The following is a 19,224-nucleotide window of genomic DNA, read 5'->3' on the forward strand; positions in this document are numbered from 1 at the left end:
GGCAAACCTGGATTCAGGTTCAAACAAAAGCATAAAACAATTCTGAATATTTTGTCTTGCTTTCTTATTATCAGTCTAAATCCGAGTAAGGTAGGAAAAGGTGATCAGGCCAGGAGAGAATTGACAACAGGATACAGGAAGCAATACTGGAAATCGGAAAACCAATAAACCAAACCACTTTTCTGTTTCTTAGAAATAATGTTGCTGGTATTCGATTTGTGATGTAGATAAAAATACCTCCACCTGTAGTTTCCTGGGGAAAAGCAAAGGGGGCTTTGCTCATCAAATCCCATTCAAGCCACTGTGAAAATCTTAGCTAAGAGTTGAGTTGTAGGGCTAAAGAATGCAATCAGCCTTACTTATACAAGAAGTGTAAGTAAGGCTGATGATGATCTGGAAAACCTGGTCATTTCACAGCTAATTGGTATAAACGTTCCCTTGCCCACTGCTTGCAGATGGAGACCCACCTGTATTTTTTATGACTGTTGCTGTAATTAAATACCATTTACTTTTTCTTAGCTTAAGAATGCAGGTCCCACTGACTTTTTCTTTTAAGTAAATTTAAGTTTGTGCAAGAGGGAATTACTTACAGATGATTTCCCTTATCTGGGATATGTTACTTTACTTGTAAGTGAATGAATAGTAACCATTCAGATATCTCTTTTTTAAACTTTCCCCCAGTTTTCCTAACAGTAAATATGAAGAAATGAAAAAGCAGTGCTTTCATGCTTAGTGTAGCATTACCATATCTCCTCACCCACCTTTTCCTAAGCACAGTCTGGTGAACCACTTCAAGATTTTGTGAGGTCTTCGGAAATCAGTGTAGCTGAGAAAAACCATGAGAGCAGGAAGTGTCCATGGCAGTCTTATTCACCATTGTTCTGAGATACCTGAATGGTGCCCAGCACCCAGGAGGTCAGTAAATGCTTGTTGAAGAGATGATTATGTATTGTCCTCTGAGCTTCTGGGGTCCAAAATACAGCCAAGAAAACTAGTATGTGAAGCAGCCTACAGCTGCACCATTCAATAAGGTACCCACTAACCACGTGTGCCTATTTAAATGTACACTAATTTAAATTGATTAAAATTAAAAATTCAGTTCTTCAGTCTCACTAGGAACATTTTAAGTTCTCCATAGCCACATGTGGCTGATGGCTACCATTTTGGACAGCACAGATATTGAACATTTTCTGCATTACAGGAAGTTGTATTAGACAGCCTGGTAGAGTATCATTAGTAGAAGCAGAAGTTAGTGGCCCCAGTCCTTTTGAAGTGAGATTCTCACGCGACCGTGATGTGCACTCACACGACAAAAAGTAACCCTCTAAGATCTCTCCTCCAACACTGTAGGAGCTCAGTCAGGAAAGGTGGGTGGCCCGCAGAGGTGGCCATCTCTTTGAAACTGGTAGCCCGACAACAGTGGGACTGTTAGCCAGACTGACATTCCAGTGGTCTACACTTATTTGGCTACACTAGTTGTTAGAATTGTGAAATATTTGTACCAGTAACTAAAGAGCTGCTGTGTCAAGCTCTTCCGGAACCTCCTTCCTATGCCCCAGAGGCCCTGGCTATTGGCCTAGGATGCCCCCAACCTCCCCTTAATCCAGCAAAATGAGTTAGTTAATGCATGGCCCATCCGCAGGCATGGGAGGCTGCTCAAGGACCCTGCCCCAGCACTGCAGATTGGTTAAGTGCTGACCTTGACCTCCAGGAGAGACTGCTTCCTAAGAGTCGTTGTTAAAGCTGCCCCATCACTACCATGGCCAAGTCGCAGATCACAGAACCATTAGTCTCAAGAAGCCTTTTAAAAGCATCTCACCCAACTCCCTCATTTTACTGAAGAAATCAAGTCCAGAGAGTCACTCAGCTAGTTTGTGGCCATTTCAGATATAAAACTCTCCTAACTCAGTTTTTTGTTTTTTTGTTTTTTTGTTTTTTGCTCTGTCTTCCTGTTGTCAGTTTCCTTAACTGTGAAATGGGGATTTGTATCTTTATGCCTCACAAAGCTGTTAGTAAAAAGAATAATGATACCCAACATGTTATATATGTCTTAAGAGTTTGCAAGAACTCTCTTGATTGCATTCTCATTTGATCCTCACAGGAACCTGTGAAAGGTGTCGAGCTCAGAGGCAGTGAATGACCTGACCTTGATAGCAAAGCTCCTGTGGGTGGCCGCGGTCTGAGTCTCTTAGGGCTTAGGAAACTATAAACTCTCTTGTAAATGTAAGATAACATAACCACATGGCATTACTAGTTTTTAGCTTGTGGTATTTTGCAGTTCAAGATTTAGTGACATTGAAAGTGTAATTTTGTTCAAGCAGCGCTTTTTTTTTTTTTACTTTGATAATGTGCCAATTGCACAGACTTTGGTTCAGCACTAAAACAGAAGTGGGCTGCTTCAAAGTATATTTTTTAAATGAGAGAATCCAAATTTGTAATTAGCTTTAAAAATGCTAGTTTTGCAGTTTGAGTAGCTAAAGAGCTTCTGGTAATCATTTCTGTCATTAGTGGTGGTTTATTTTTTTTTTATTCCACCCCCCCTCCCCAAGTAATTAGGCCCTTTGGAAAATACAAAGTATGTTCTTTCTTTGAGGGTGAGTGGTCATTTCCTCTATCACCACCTTATTTTTCACACCCTATAGGCCTGGTGTACTGAGAAAATTAACCATATATCCAATTGTGGCAAAGAAAAATCACTTAGAAGCCATTCCACCCACTTGACACCTAATTATCAGGAGAATGCTATTTTAAGTATAAAGAGAAGCCACAGTGGAGGAAATGGTCCACTTCTTGATACATCCTTGGTCTTTTGATAGATTTGATAGAAACACCCCTTAGTTCTAGAGAAGATTGTTGAGAAGATAAATTTAACTCACTCCCAAAATAAAATTAATTTTCCGCCTCTCTTTTTCTCTCTGTGAACTGCTGCCATTTTATAGTATATACCAAACTATGCAAAACTGAGTTTCTAGATAAGGGAAAGAGTGGGGTTATTTCATTCCATATAACAAAAAAATCTCTCTTCGATTTTCTTTTATTAGTATATGAAAATTGTGGCCTTCTCTACATCAATTATCCTGTAAGGTTAAATATGTAAAGGGAAGAGAGCAAGAAAATTTATTAGAAAAAGCTATAAATGGAAAGGAACTTGGGCTTGTGAACCCTGATTTAGCATTACTAATTTGTAGTCACATTTGGGAACAATGTGTTTGTATGTTTGGTTGTTTTTATAAATTTATTTATTTATTTATTTTATTTTTGGCTGTGTTGGGTCTTCATTTCTGTGCGAGGTCTTTCTCCAGTTGCGGAGAGCGGGGGCCACCCTTCATCACGGTGCGCGGGCCTCTCGCTGTCGCGGCCTCTCGTTGCGGAGCACAGGCTCCAGACGCGCAGGCTCAGTAGTTGTTGCACACAGGCTTAGTTACTCCGCGGCATGTGGGATCCTCCCAGCCCAGGGCTCGAACCCGTGTCCCCTGCATCGGCAGGCAGACTCTCAATCACTGCGCAACCAGGGACGCTCCTTTGGTTGTTTTTAAAGTATATATTATGTATGTGTCCTCATTCTTCTCCGTGTTACATATAACAGACTCTCAACTCTCCATTGTACTCTGAGATACAGCCTCTCTCCTGTCCATATAGGACCTTCGAAGTGTTTACGATTATCTAGAATTTTCTTGGATTTTATTTATGCCATTTTCCCTGCTTTGTGAAGATACTGTTGGAGGTGCTGACAAAAAAAAAAAAAAAAAAAAGCGTAAGGGTAACATTTGTGATTTATAGCCAAACTTAGAGTCACTGAGTCTTAGGATTATCTTGGAGTCGTTCAAGACACTAGGCTTGAAGAGATCTTTGAGATTGCAAATGTTTAATTCCTCCAGACTTACTAGGGTAGAAAGAGGATTGATGAGCAAGGATGTACTTTTGAACTTCACCACCACCAGTGTCTGTACCCATGCACTCAGCGTTACATGAGATAATGCACGCAAGGCACCCGGCACCAGAGTTGACACATCGTAATAAGCACTCGGGAGGGTTAGCCGTTATTATGGGCTTGTCTGATTTGGTCTTCACATCTCTTTCTGCTCTCTGATGGCCATGCTGAGGAGCAGCCAAATGTCCAAAAAATAGGAAAACACCAAATGGAAGGGAAACACAAGGCCTCAGTCTTCCAGAAACAGAATTTATCAGCGCACAAATAAAAATGATTGTTTCTCCTCTCATGATGATGTGCGGATTACTTCCATACTCCCCCTCACCCTTTTCCAAGTGAGGACCCTACGGACAAGGGGCAACTCCTCCCTTGCCCAGATCTGACTCAGTCTGGTCTAATGAGGGCAACTTGCTGGTAAACTTAACCTTATTCCCATTTCTCTCTTATGTGGAAACAGTGATCTCTTCACTGTCTTCTGCGTAAGAAGAACGAAAATACAACCAAAGTTTGGTTGTCCCTGATTAGAACTTTGTTAAGGTGTGTGATGGGCAAGTGTATTTTTTTCTGTGTCTGCGATAAAGTGGGTAGTTAAATAAATTAAACAAACACTCATGCTGTGGCAGGAGTGTAAATTGGTACAGCTTTTCTGAAAAGTCATCAAGACCCTTAAAGCTCATTTGACCCTGTAATTCTTTTTCTAGGACTCTACCTAGGAAAATACTCAGAAATTCAAACAATCTGATATTCAGATATGTCTTTCAAAGTGTTATTTGCAAGAACAAAAAAAAAGAAAACAATATGTAATTCCAAAGATGAGAGAAATAATGAAATAAACAAAACCCTTTTCTACGGGGTGTAATATTACATAGACATTGAAAAGCATGTTTCTGAAGAATTTTTAATAACTTGGGGAATTGCTCACATTCATAAAATATTGAATTAAAAAGTAGAAACAAAACTCTGACTGTTTTTGTGTATCTGAAAAGAATACTGATCCACAATCCCTTATCCCCAATTCTGAATCCTTTTGGTTCAAAAATCACAAAGGTCTCTTGGTGACTTCTTTGGTAGAAAAATCTGATCTGAACTAATGTGAGGCTCTATTTTATCTGACTAAATAAGAATATGCATCTATTTTGCTGCAGAGATTTTTAATGGGTTTGATTATGGGGTGCTGCTCCAGATTCCAATAGGGCATCATGTAATAAATGGTAGTTTAGCATTGTAATACTCTTTAATATCCAAGCAGTTCTGAACTCTGAAGTGTATCTGGCCCAGGAGTTTCATTTAAGGGGTCGTGGACCTATACAACAAAATATCATGAATGATTTATCAGTGTCATGGTTACAGTTGATGTTTATTTTTTCTTCTTTTCCGTAAATTTTTCAGATGTTCTATAATAAGCATGGATTAATTTATCCTCAGGAAAAAATAAGTACTATTAATTTTTTTAAAAACATATTCAAGGCATCAGAGAATCATCTCATTTCAATCAGAATTCTCGAATTTATCATTTGCTTCCTGTATCTTCTTGTTAATACAACCATGTGTTTTTTTTTAATATATAAATTTATTTATTTATTTATTTATTTTTGGCAGCGTTGGGTCTTTGTTGATGCACAGGGGCTTTCTCTAGTTGTGGCGAGAGGGGGCTACTCTTCGTTGTGGTGCGCGGACTTCTCATTGTGGTGGCTTCTATTGTTGCGGAGCATGAGTTCTAGGTGCGCGGGCTTCAGTAGTTGCAGTGCGTGGGCTCAGTAGTTGCAGCACTCGGGCTCTAGGGCACGTGGGCTTCAGTAGTTGTGGCACACGGGCTCAGTAGTTGTGGCACACGGGCTCAGTAGTTGTGGCGCACGGGCTTAGTTGCTCCACGGCATGTGAGATCTTCCTGGACCAGGGCTTGAACCCGTGTCCCCCGCATTGGCAGGCAGATTCTTAACCACTGTGCCACCAGGGAAGTCCCACACGTGTGTCTTTTGAATCAAGGTGGTGTGATTTGTTGAAAGAAAACATTCATGAGCTTAAATAGAGAGAGAACTGATTGGACACTGACCTATGTCCAAGGTGCCTTGGGGTTCAGGAGAGCACCTGGTGAGGGCTGTGCTTCCCCCTGGGGTGAGCCCCAGCATTGATACCTGGATTATTTTATCGTATTCTGTTTAGATGGACCGGTCCAGAGGCACACCGTAAGTTAGAGGTCATGAAAGCAGGGGAAGGGATGGGGTATAGTGGGATAGCAGGGGAAAGGGGACGATGTTAACATGCAAGGTTTCCTCTGCTAATGGACAGTCTTCTTCCCCGATCAGGTGGACACTCGCTGACCTGTCACAAGGTTGCCCCACAGAGCTTTGGGGTCCATGTCTGAATGGATTGCCGTAGCCTTCTCTTCTCTCCCTTCGCCCAGTTCCCTGCATCCTAAGACTTGAAGCCAGCACGGGACCTGGAAAAATTACATGTAAGTTTTGACTAAGGTTTCTTTCCTCCAACCAAACAAGGCTAAGAATTTTCTGAGATGATAATAACAAGGTGTCTTGAGAATTATAATTGAGGAAGGGAACGGGGTTAGAATCTGCATATTGGCGGTTCCCTAACTCAGTGGATCTTACACATAAGCTTGCTTCAGAATCACCTGGAGGGCTTGTTAAAGTCCAGCTTGCTGGGCCTCGTGCCCAGACTACCAGATTCAGGAGACGTGGGGTTGGGGGGGGGTAGGTCTGGAAATTGGCTTTTCTAACAAGTTTCCAGCCAGTGCTGATGCAGCTGGTCCAGGGACCCCACTTTGAGAATCACTGCTTTAACTCAAGTGTGACTGAAAGGAGGCATGATAAAGGTAGAAAAGTGTATGAAACATCACTAAATTAAGATAGTGGTGCTTTACTTAATACATGGACTCATCCCTCAGAAGAGAGAATGTTAAGGTCTTCTCAGCACTGTCACCTTTGAAAGTCCAGCCAAGTGTAGATGTCATTATTCTGTGCCAGCTCGACTCCAGAGGCGCGAGTACCAGCCACTCTTTGCCCTTGGCTTTCAACAGGGTTGACTAACAGTGCTGTTAACAGGCTAAAATGACAGCTACGGTCCTTTTGCAGGTGTCCTCATCATGCTTTTAGACACACTCAAAAGAGAAAATCTTCTTCCCCCTGGACTGGGAAATATATTGTTCCCTTTCAAAGTGAATCATCCCAGTATGATCCTTCCTCTCATACACTTAAATGTGACTTGATTTACAAATCACATATGGGAAGGAAGGTGCACCTCTAATAAACAGTCCAAGCCAGCAAGTCCAGGGTTTTGTGGGGTTTTAAGTCCTTAGGACTGACGTATTTGGAAGATCAGCATGTTACTGTGTTAGCTTTGGAACAAGCCGGTCACCTCTCTGCCGAGGACAAGAACAATTTATTCCATGTTAATAGAATAAAGTAGAAGAGTTTGGCTCAACAAATGCACACTAGGGTATATGGGAGCATACATGCAAATGTACAGATGTGCCTGTGAACCTATATGCATTTTGTATATTTCTAAGCTTTCAAGGTAGGAGTTTTACACAACATGTTTTCTTTTGTTTCACTGAGTCAATGTGAGTGTAAAAGTAGTCTGAGTGATGCTGTCCAGGAAATGTTTGAGAAATTTCTGGGCATTTTGAATCTGTGGATAAGTATTGTGATTTATAACATTTTACTTCAATGTGGTAAATGTTATCATTCAAAGTAGCACTTAGGGCTTACGGTTCTTTTACTATAACTCTCTGAAGTTGAGAATAATCACTTTTAATAAAGCAACTCCCAAGCAGATATGTAATGAAGGAGCATTATCTATTGCCTAAACGTTAACGGAGCCCAAAATCCCGGAGATAGATTTAAGTGCATGTGTTTAAAATAAAAATCAGAAAATCAGACAAATAAGACCAGAAAAGCAAGAGGTGATGAAAGAGTTCTAAAAGGAATTAATCTGGAGCTGTCTTCTGGGAGCTGCCCAAAGGACTGGTAACAGGGTTGGTATTAGGGCTGACAGAGTTGTGAGCGATGTAATTACCTATTATCACTCTACCCTTACCAACTGTAACATCTCCTTCAAGCCCTAATTGGCTATTCTGTACAGCATTCTGGGAAGTTTCAGTTTATGAAGCATCTTCACCAAGAAGTAAAAGAAATGGGTTGGATCAAAGGCTCCTTAATCTCCCTCCTGCTTTCCTGCTTCGGCGTCTGTGAGTGTCCACGTTTACACTGCAGGTTTTCCTGATAGATGACCTCTGATGTCAGTCAGTTTAATAACTACGAGCCAGCACGGGTAGAAGGCTGCTGTGACACCTCAGGCAACTTGGAGCTGCAGACTCCTGCCGGCCCTGGCGCCACCTGCCTGAAGCTCTCACTGCAGCCTTGGGCGAAACACTCAGGGTACCAAGTGCCTAGCGCATCTCTATAAAAATATCATGCGTGTGGAGGCGAGGGGTATGTGGGACCCCACGGTGCTTTCCCTGCAGTTTTGCTGTCAACCTAAAACTGCACTAAAACATTAAGTTTATTAATTTAAAAAAACTGAATACCAAACAGTATGATGATTCCTCAAAAAATTTAAACACAGAACGACCATATGATCCAGCAGTTCCACTTCTGGGTATAAAAGAAGTGAAAGCAGGGTCTTGAACAGGTGTTTGTACACTCATGTTCATACAGCATTATTCACAATAGCCCAAAGGTGGAAGCAACTCAAGTTTCTATCAGCAATGAATGAATAAAGAAAATGTGGTATGTACATACAATGGAATATTATTCAGTCTTAAAAATATGAAATTCTGACACATGCTCCAACATGGATGAAACATGGAGATACCAAGTGAAATAAGCCAGACACAAAATGACAAATACTATATGATCCCACTTATATGAGGCACCTAGACTAGTCAAAGTCAAAGTCAGAAAGAATTTGGAAGGGTGGTTGCCAGGCGCTGGGAATAAAGGGGAGAGGGAAGTTAGTGTTTAATGGGTACAGAGTTTCACTTTGGGAAGATGGAAAAGCTCTGGAGATGGATGGTGGTGATAGTTACACAATAATGTGAATGTACTTAATGCAACTGACCTGTACTCTTAAAAATGATTTACGTGGTAAATGTTATGTTATGTGTATTTTACCACACACACAAAAAACCCCTGAATGCCAGAGCTTACTTTCCTTCTAAGAATACTGGGCAGAATACTAAGTAGTGCTTGACAGGGCTGCTATAGTTTGGGAGGGCGGAAGAGGCACAGATGGCTGTGTCCCTCACACCTCCATCAGCCCTGACACTACCCTGGCCCCCTTTGGGCAAATGTAAGGGACCTGCAGAATGTTAGACTTCAGTCTTAGGAATGGGTTGCCTATGGGGACAAGGACATATTTGTCAGAAACCACTAGGGAAATTTGCCATCAATGACCATGATCTCTTTCAAAATGCCATTTACACACGCAGGAAAGCTGCTTCACTGTGATGGAGGGGACGTGTACCCTCCTGTGCTCCTGTCATGGGGCTGCTGCAGTTCATGTGAATTGTGTCATCATAAATGAGTCCGTGTACCGCGCCCCAGGATGTGTGTCTAGTGGCGGCAGGTGACCGGTCTTAACAGTGGAGGCGGATGTGGAAGCAGGAACCAGGGGATGTAGACTTGCCACAGACTGAAGCCTAGTAGAAAATGGAAACTTGGAAAGAAAATTAGTAGCAAATAGTTCTCCTGCAACAGGGCTTCTAATTATAATGCCTGTTTGACATTCTCCCGATGAAGTACAGTTCATCCCCCATCACCAAATCTCTGTAATATTGGGCATTATGGTACCCATAAATCACAAAACAATTGTAGGAGTGACCTGCAGGCTTGTGAGAAATATGCAGGATTGAACCCACTAAGTCCATTTGGGCCCTACTTTGGGGGGGATTTTGCTTTTTATTCTAGGTTTCTAGAAAGCTGGCCTTGCAGAATGATCCGTGAATTCTCACGGGGCTAGTAGCCATGTTTCCCTCAGGTCTCCTTTACTTTACTACTTTACTATTTTACTTTACTCCTTTCAGGCCCTGCCCTTAGGTCTGACCAGGTATTGTAATTCCTGAAGAGCGGTGCATAAGGATCGATAGTTTCAAAGAGCTCAAAAACCTCTGTCCTAAATTATCCCGCTTCCTCCTTAAGACATCAGAATCACTTAGATATGTGAGCGGCATTCATGTGTGCGCATTATATACATATACATACATACATATTGTATACATATACGTACATACATACATGCGTATGTATGCATTTGGCTCAAGGAAAAGGTATAACCAAAAAAGAGGTGAAATAAAGTCATCAAAGTTGAAGTACAATACATCTAAATCAGTCGCTTGTTCCCACCCCCGACTTCCCAGACCTGCTTAGAAATAAACTCTCCATGCTTTTCACTTAGGTGATGGCCAACAGGGCGTAGCAACAAAGGTTTTGGAGTCAGTTGCCATAGGGAGCTGCTAAAATATCAAAAAACTGGAATTAAAGGTTTTTATAGAAAAGAAAATCCAGGTGAGCAAGGTCTAAGAGAGAAGAGAAGTAGGTGCTTATTCATCTTTGACATCACATGTAGCTACCGGCACCCTAAGCGTGAGTTGAAACGACATAGATACAGACCCTAATCAAAACAAATTCGGCCCCAGGAGTTTGGAGACCATGATTTCTGGATGGAGACCCTGACACAGATTCCCCTCAACAGTCACCCAGAGGAAAAGCCATGAGGTAGAGAAAACCAACAAAGACCGACCCTCGGGGGCTCTCCTGGTCAGCTCTCATGGCCCCAAGAATCAGATGTGCCTGGTTACAGGCACTGAATTCGTATTTAGCGATGGCTCAGCTACCTGGGACCCAAGTAACCAGAACCCTGAATTAACTAGCCTTCATACTTCCTACCCACCCCTCCCATACCCCACCCTACCGCTCACATCCCACTTCCCTTTTTCAGTGATAAAGATTCAGAAAACAAGATAGCTTTGGTTTAGTAAAGGTAGAGAATATACCCTGGAGGATATTTGTAGTTGGTGACACTGACCTGCTGAATCACTGAGAATGGTTAAATCCTTTATAATTAGGAAAAGAAACTGCTTTGGAAACGTTTTCAACAAAAAGCATTTTCTAACTGTCTGTCAATTCACCGGAAAACTGAAACAAACCAAAAACTCTTCTTGTCTTCAAATAGTCTAATCAACTGAGGTTTTATTGTACCTATTTTCGTGTCTTAATAATAATCTAAAGATGTTGACTTAGAATAGAAAAATATACAATTCATTTTTATTCTTGAGAAACCGTGCAAGTTTTGGCTTTTACCACCTTTCCAGTGCCAGAGTTTAAATCTCAGATATTCTGTTTACATTTATTCTGTTTATTATGTTTGGAAGCACTCTAAAAGTTGTGATGTTAATGATAAGATTGGTGATAAAACAATTTCAAGAACATATATATTTAGTTCTTATTGTCATTGGGGAACCATTGGCATACTTTTGAAGCCATTCTGTTTCTTTTTTAAAGAATGTACGTGATTATTTATAACATATTGTTTCACAATTATGTTCTGCTCAAGGCATCATCAAAATTAATTTTCATTCTCTGCGTATACACTCATGGTACAGATAAGGGTGATGTGACCAGCGTGGTAATATACAGGTCCAAATTTCAAAAGGTGTTATTCCCTGCGAATCTCCAAATAAACTCAGCCATGCATGTGACAGAGCTGGTCACCAAGTGATGTCAGTTGTAGTACGAATAGTTTGTCACCTTATTCTAATTAATTTCCAATCTGTTGCTCTTTCGAAATTATTTGTGTGCTCTTTTTTGGATGTGCCTCTACTAAGGAAGTGACAACTCTTTCTCTAAGCCGTAATTTAACCCAAGGGATAGCTACCCTCTTCCAAGGACACCCCCGTTAAACTGATCACTGTGAGGCCCCTGGCGGGTGGAGCTCTGGTATAGCTGGAGAGTGCCCAGACCATGGTCATGGTGAGGAAGAAAAGTATTTGCAAAGCTCTGTAGTGTAGCAGGATTCTTAAGCGTCCTTGTTATGCTTAACTAGAAGCTATAATCTATTGTTTCTAGCAGATTTTCCCTGTATTTCATGTCTGCTTTGTCACCAGCCCAGATGACTATACTAGATCCAATGTATTAAGTGTTCTTAGTGACTAGAAAGAGCAGAATCAGAGAATTGTTTCCTTTTATCAAAACAGAAGTAGCTTTATTTTCCCGATTATAAAAGTAATACATGTTTATTGTACAAAACTTATAAAATAACAGAAGAGAATAAAGAAAATAAGCTACCTTTCATCCAGCTACCCAGATACAGCCTACCTGTTAACTCCTACTTCTGTGTATTTTTCCAGACTTTTTTTCATTTTATCAACTAATTCCCAATTTACAAGCAGTACTCTGGCCTGCTGACATCCCACAAATTGGTGGAGTTCAGGAATGATGCCTTTGATATCATTTTCTAGGACAGTGATCGCCTAGTCGCTTATTTTTCTCCCTTCAAATTGCAGTCATCAACTCTTGCAAGGACAGATACCTCTGTAGACTCACCAGTGTCTTTATGGAGTGAAAATCACTATTAACTGTTTTTTTTTTTCATTTCTGTATTCTGTCAATAAAAATAATTTTTGAGTGGCCCTGCAAGATCCTAGTGGGCCTCTGGAATCCTAAAAGAAAGATTTAATGAGGACCAAGATGGTTTTAGTGTTAGATCAACTGATTGTGTTCTGGGTATTTAAAAATTCACAGTTGATACACTCTAAGACAATTTGGCAGAAGTGGGAAAGGTTGATTACCCAAATTCCCCCCATCCCCCAGCCATACTCCAAACAATGTGGACTCCAATAAAATTCCAGTTTTACGTTCAGATATAGCCCTTCTTGTGCTATGAACCAGAGAGAGTTTTCCTTCAACTCTTCATGCTTTATCCCCCTTCAGAGAAACTTCTCTTCAGATTCCTCCGGTATGGTGTTCGGGCTGTGGCGTGGGTTTCTGTGCTTCCCTTTGGAGAGAGCTCGACTTTGGATCAGGATGAATCCTGACTCTTAGCCAAAGTTAGGAAGGGCTTTGAACACTGAAAGAAAACCCAGATTAAAATTAAGGGGATTGTTAAAGGAGTCATCTGAGAAAGGTTGAAGGAATGCCACCCACAAACCTTACGTCAGGAGAATAGAAAGTGTTTAGTAAACAGCTGCTGGAAGAGATTTTGTGTTTTAAGAATGATCCATATTAGGCATTGGGTGTGGCGAGGTCTTAGCATCCTCTGTACAAGACTTAGGTTCTTTAAAAGCAGGTCCTTCTAAGTTCTTCCCTCTGCATCCCTTCTCATCCTTTGTGTCCTTGTATATAATAGGGACACAGTAGGTACTGATTGGAATTAAAATTTCTGTAGCTCTTGAGTGACAGATGAACGAATGCGCTCAGTCCAGGTATATATATCCTGCCTTCTTCAGACAGTAATCGAAAGATGCTTTGGTAAATGCCCGCAACTGTATCGAATGCCCGGATTGGGTACTGGTGTGGGAGGTGGTCTGCAGTGCTTTGATCCTCCCTTGGAGAAGGAGATGCTCGTGTGGATAGTGAGAACTCGGTTCCTTGCCTTCAGTTTTGGTTTGACCTCCTTGCTTCCCTGAGTCACGGCGTTCGCTCGTCGCGGCGGGCATGTCACAGAAACCTAAGACTGTCCCTTGGACTGTTTGTGACACTGACTCTGAATTTCCCGTGACACGAACAGCCAGCATTTGTTGTAAAACTTCAAAAACTCACTAAGAAGTTTTAGTTGGTTTGCAGTTGACATTGAGATTAACTTTCTCTAACCTAAACCAGTGAAAACTAAAACGCTCCTCACCACATAAAAGTTTTGCTTTCGCTGTGTTCAGACCCCTCCCACCCTGTCACAGCACAGTCATTTGGAGTCTAGCGTGGGGAGGTGTGGCTCTCCCTCAGTCGTGGATGACCCACTTTTTTGTAACACTTAATTACCCGTGTTTTTACAACACTAGTCAGAGATTCTGACGCTAGTGGACTCTAAGCCCCGAAAGATTTTCTCATCCATCTCATCAGCGCGACTCTTCAGAAGGAGGTGTGAGCTCTGCAGGGCGTGTAGCTACTGGCGATGACAGCATTTCCTCTAGTTTCTGGATAATGAGCAAGCACACAGGTAAAGATGCCTTTCTCAGCGTTGACTCTTTTCGTGTCTTCATTATTTGGTGGAACTGACTTTTAAATATTAATCCTTACCTGCGTGTGTTTGCTGCTGTGCTTTGCAGAGGGCTCAGAGGAACATGCATTCGGATTGGTACCCAGGGACCTTAATGACTTAACTTTTCATGAAAAGTCTAAAGAGATGATGATAAAAAAATAGACTCTGATCTCTATCCTCTCTATGCCCCCAGAAAACATCCTCTTCCTCAATTTTTTTTTTTTTTTCATTTGCTCTCAAGGTGGGTGTTTCTCAACATCAGTGGCTCCGCTTGGCAGGGAGAGCGTGTATGCATTCGTGCTTGGGGAGCTGCAGGCTTGGGGAGTAACTGGATGGAACAGACAGAGACGAAAATGCAGAGAAGGGAAGGGAGACAGCAAGGGGATGCTGTGCTTTGGTGAGCATTGGCCCACGGCACCCTGAGAGCAGATTTAGGACGAGCGCTATTGCCCTAACCTTGGCAAAATCATTCTTGACAGCCTGCTCTGTTCTAGAGACGTTGACGTTTCTGATGTCACTTTTGTTCATTAGAGGAACTTTTAAAACACCGAGCTTGTTGCAAAACGAAACGTTGTAGGTATCATCTGCCTGAATTTACAGAAATGTGTTTGGGGTGCATTTCTTTGCTAGAAGCCGGTTGACAGGCAGCTCACAACAGGGCGGTGGCGGTGCCTGGCGGATCGCGCGTGCCACTGCGCTGCCAGCTCACCACCGTGGAGTCTCTGAAAATGCCCAGAGATAAGTCATTTTCCCTGAAAGTCCTGATACGGAAAAAGGATGAAAGTACAAACACTAACTGGAAAAAATGTCACACATTTTAGCCACTTTGCATCCCTTGTTAGAACGAACCCTGGCTTGGGTTTTTTTTTGTTTTTTTTGTGTGTATGTGTGTGTGTGTTTTTTTCACATTTGTGGACTTGTACGGTAGGTGGAGCAGTGTGGGTGGCCCAGAAAAAGTAGCGGTTAGAATAAGATTTTCCATTTATTGCCCTTTATGCGTGGCTAAAAATAAGATTCATACAAATCAGAATGTGTAGTGCAAGCACAATCACTCTGTTAATTCTGATGACTGGCTTGCCCACATCTTTGCATCTGTCTGGTAAGTGGTGCATTGGGGAAATAAATGTGTCTCTGTTTCAGCAGTAGCAGCAAGGCGGCCAGGTTTGGGCGCTGTGTGTCTGCTTGCGATAGTTTATCAGCATTTTCCCCTTCTGAAGGAAGAAAGGCACAACTCATACACAAACAAGTTGTGTCGCAAGAAATAGTGACGGGATCCTTGAATCTTTTGTTGAAGAGTAATTGCCTTGTTTGAAATGCTGTTTTACAGCATCCATCTTCTCGGCTCATTGTTAGAAAGTTGTGTCTTGTCAACTCATAGGACAGCAAGGGAGGGATTTCTCAGCAGTGTTGCGGAGAGATTGGAACCCTTTTGTTGGCGTAGGGACGGGGTGGCGGGGACAGCGGCGGGCACAGGCCTGCTCTGGACACAGACGCCGGAGGGGCAGTTAACCAAGTAAAAACTCCCTTCATCTGACGGCCGAGTCTCCTGCAACCATAGTAAGTGGTAATGTGTCGGTTTGTGGCTACAAGAAACAGCAAAGAGAGGTGATGGTGGTGTTCACAGGGAAATTTGCGCCTCCGTGATCCCAGTGATGGTGCTGTCCCTTTTCTACTGGCTGAGTGGCTGTGACATTTCCAAAGAACGAGAATGTCTACAAGTGTGCTAAAGCCTTGCAGTTTGATGTCATTTGGGAAATAAGATGAGTCAAGAGAGCAGTCATTCCAGAAGCTTCTGGAAACTGATGACTGCAGATCACATTCCCCACTGGTGTCTCCAACCTCAGCAGATGGTGAGGCAGGAGTAGTTAAAGTGAGGCAAGAGCTTTGGGAGAAAGAGGACCCAGCCTCAGATCTTGGCTTAGCTACCTGTTGACCTTGACCTCGTTATTGAACCTCTCCCAGGCCTGGATGTCTTTCATTAAAAACTGGAACAGGGGTAGTGCCTACCTCATAGGCTGCTGGTGGGGAGTCAGTAAGATCACGTACGTGAAGCCCAAAGCCAGCCTTCAGTAAAAGGTTGATGGTGATGCTTATTCGTGCTGCTGCATCCTACGAATGTGATGGACAATTTCAGGGCATTTGTGGGGTTCCCCGCTCTGCTCGGAGTACAAATTTTGGAATTAAATGGACACAAGATCAGCCTCTTGTTCATCGTTTCTCAATCAGAAGGCTACAGGTCATTTCCCAAGTAGTTTGGCTCTTCATGGGCTGCTGATACTCTCCAGGGGCTCAGTTTTTTATTTTGCCATTAAATTAGCACCCTGGAAGCCTCTCTTTCCTCTTAAGGTGAGCCCTGTGTTGAACATAATCAGTTATTTTTACCTTCTCACTGTTTTTTATTTAAACGTGGATATTTCAGTTCTGACATCTGTGCATGTTAACTGTAATACCTGCTGATGTACATCATGAAAGAGAGAGCGCTAATGTTATAATCAAGGAAGGTTTTAAATACTTCAGGGGGGAATGGGCAAAACTTGAGGAGCAATTAGCTTCCATGGTGGTCTAATTCCCTGTAGACAATATCACATCTGTTATCACATCTGATCAATCCTATAGATAACCAGATGCTGACAAGAAGAAAACAATTACTGTTTCTTCTCCTTTTTATTATTTTGTGCAAATTATTTTGTTTAATGTAATGTATACCTGCCCTTCTAGGAGTCCTTTTCTGCCCACCAAAGTTTTCCATTAAATAAATACATTGTATATTTCGTAATAAGGTCACCACTGTAGGTATCACTTAACTTTTTTTGGTTAACCTTTAGTATTAGATGCTAAGGAGTTTACGTCAGACTCTTCAGCCTCCTCCGTGACCTTCCTGGGATGCAGTTCCTTCATTTATCAAATTAATAAAGAAATTATGACTGTACCCTGACTTGGCCTCACTTGGGACCTGGCCAGAAGTGATAAATGAGACCAATAAGCTAAAGAATTAAAACATGGTGCAGGTATAAAGCAGTGATGGCTTGCTTTTATCAATTGATGTCTTTTGGTAGTTTTAAATTTTTTCTCTCCAAATTTTTCTTTTCATGGTCTGTCCTGCCACCCCAATCACAGATACAATCTCTGATTTGTAATGTAATGTATATGTTAACATCATCATTGGATTTTCTGGATCTTTCATGTTAGGACCCATCAGTCTGGTGGGGTGCAGATATTTCTCAGGTTAACTACACCAGTAAAACCTTTCTTTCATTGGAATGGGACCCAGGTTCTTTCAGTGCATCCAGACACTGCTGGTTTTTCCTTTTTCCTGTTGAAAGAAATGGAAGAATGCTTTTCAGGCAAAGCAAATCATTCTAGGTGACTAACAAGTTCCTAGCATTGCAGATACAGCCTCAATCCCCTCCATGAACACACCTACTCCCTATTATCTTTGCCTGTCTTATTGCACTTTGCCACAGACAGAAGTTTCTGTAAAAATCATAGACAAAAGAAGGTGATAAATTTGGCTCTGGCTGTGATTTCCTACCACACCTTCCTAAGGAATGACACAGATTCTGAAATTCATCTCGTTGATATACCGCCTGCTTCTTCCTGCATAACAGCAAGTTTTAACCTATCCTTCATGTGCAGTTTGAGGGTACTGGCCGGCTAGGCTCATTATTCCTTTGGTTGAATAACGTAAAGCATTTGCAATGGAGATTTACTCTAATGATGTATTTTAAGTGCATGTCCTCATTGCCGGTTTAATGCATTCAGTCATGGAATGCTTTAGAGTTTATTGCTAATGGATGAATCCTCGGGAAAATTGACATTTTCAATAAGATTGACATCTGGAGTGAGAAATAGAAATCTAATGAGAGCATTTCAGCCGAGGTTTGTAATTAGGGCTGAATGGAGTAAATTTGTCCACGCACACCCCAGAAGGGTACCGTGGAAGGTGGAATTACACACTCTGCTATGAATGAGGCGTGAAGGCCAATGGATCAGTGTCAGGCCACGACACTGTGCAGTATAAATGATACTGTCACCAAGTGCTGCACCAGGGTATCAAGGGAATTCCACTCCAGTAAATTACATTACTTAGACAGACCTGAAGGCATTGTGTCGGAATGAGAGGAGGGAAGAGAAGGCTGTCAGCACCAAGCGGAAGATATTACATCACAGCTGGCTGCAGGGGTGGACGTCACCTGTTTCCATTATACCTGGCGGTTTTATATTCTCCTTTGTTAATTAGTTTTCAGAGGTTACAAATGTGTACATGTGAGAGCACCTCATGTCTCCTGGGGTATAAGTTTCAACTGACCACAAGGGAATAAATATAAGTTGATTTGTATAAACTGGTTAGTGCTGGATTCCCTTTCTTGTCATTTGTAGCTGGTGATACTAGATGTTCATTTCTAACCTAGCCCTTGTCTTATTTTCTTTTGGTGGCGATCCTACATACATTATGAGGATGTAATCATCCTTCTCTCTGTAACATCGTTTCTTTTCCAACACCCTGCCTTCATAAGAACATACTTTCTTTAATCCTGTCCTATCATTTTTTTCCCTCTCATCACCTTCCATCCCGAAGGGCAACAAGTTGACCAGCGCCTAACATTTCATTTCGTGAAAGAATTCCAAGTTAAGAACAGTTGATTCCTAGAGTGCCGTTTGTGGAGAAAAACTATTTTTTCGCTTCTTCTATTTTCTTTTATCCCCCCGCAGTGAAGTGAGGCCACCTTTTGGGGGGAAATATTAGGAGAAGAAAATAAGAGCATCAATTGGACCCCCGCCTTCTTGGCCACTGGAGGTGTTCTGGGCACTTTGTCCACTTTGACCTCCAATGCCAGTTCTTGAAAAAGCCATACCAACTGCTCCAGGATTAGTCACAGCCACTTCTTAACCAGAAAGCCGATGTCCTCTCTGAATGGATAGAGAGTTGAAACTGCATCATTTGGACTTTCTTAAATACGTGTTACATTTTGTCCTTAGTGAAACAAACCTGATAAGCATCTCTGATGCTTCTGTTAACAAGGAGAATACATGGTATTCTGCAGAATGTCTCTATAAGGCTTCCAAACTGCAGATTTTGAGCA

At 41.9% G+C, this 19,224-nt stretch overlaps 1 protein-coding gene across 5 annotated transcripts in view; it reads left to right on the forward strand.

Annotated features, from left to right (window-relative positions):
* The window catches only part of BACH2 (BTB domain and CNC homolog 2), a 374,289-nt gene that overhangs the window by 195,514 nt on the left and 159,551 nt on the right, over positions 1-19,224 (forward strand). For all 5 annotated transcript variants that reach the window (XM_082475207.1, XM_082475211.1, XM_082475208.1 and 2 more), the window contains exon 3: positions 6,238-6,386. The gene's annotated coding sequence lies outside the window, so the exon portion shown is untranslated. The remainder of the gene's footprint in view (positions 1-6,237; positions 6,387-19,224) is intronic.

This window comes from Balaenoptera physalus, assembly GCF_965194825.1.
Source record: "Balaenoptera physalus genome assembly, chromosome: 9".
Taxonomy (NCBI): Eukaryota; Metazoa; Chordata; class Mammalia; order Artiodactyla; family Balaenopteridae; genus Balaenoptera; species Balaenoptera physalus.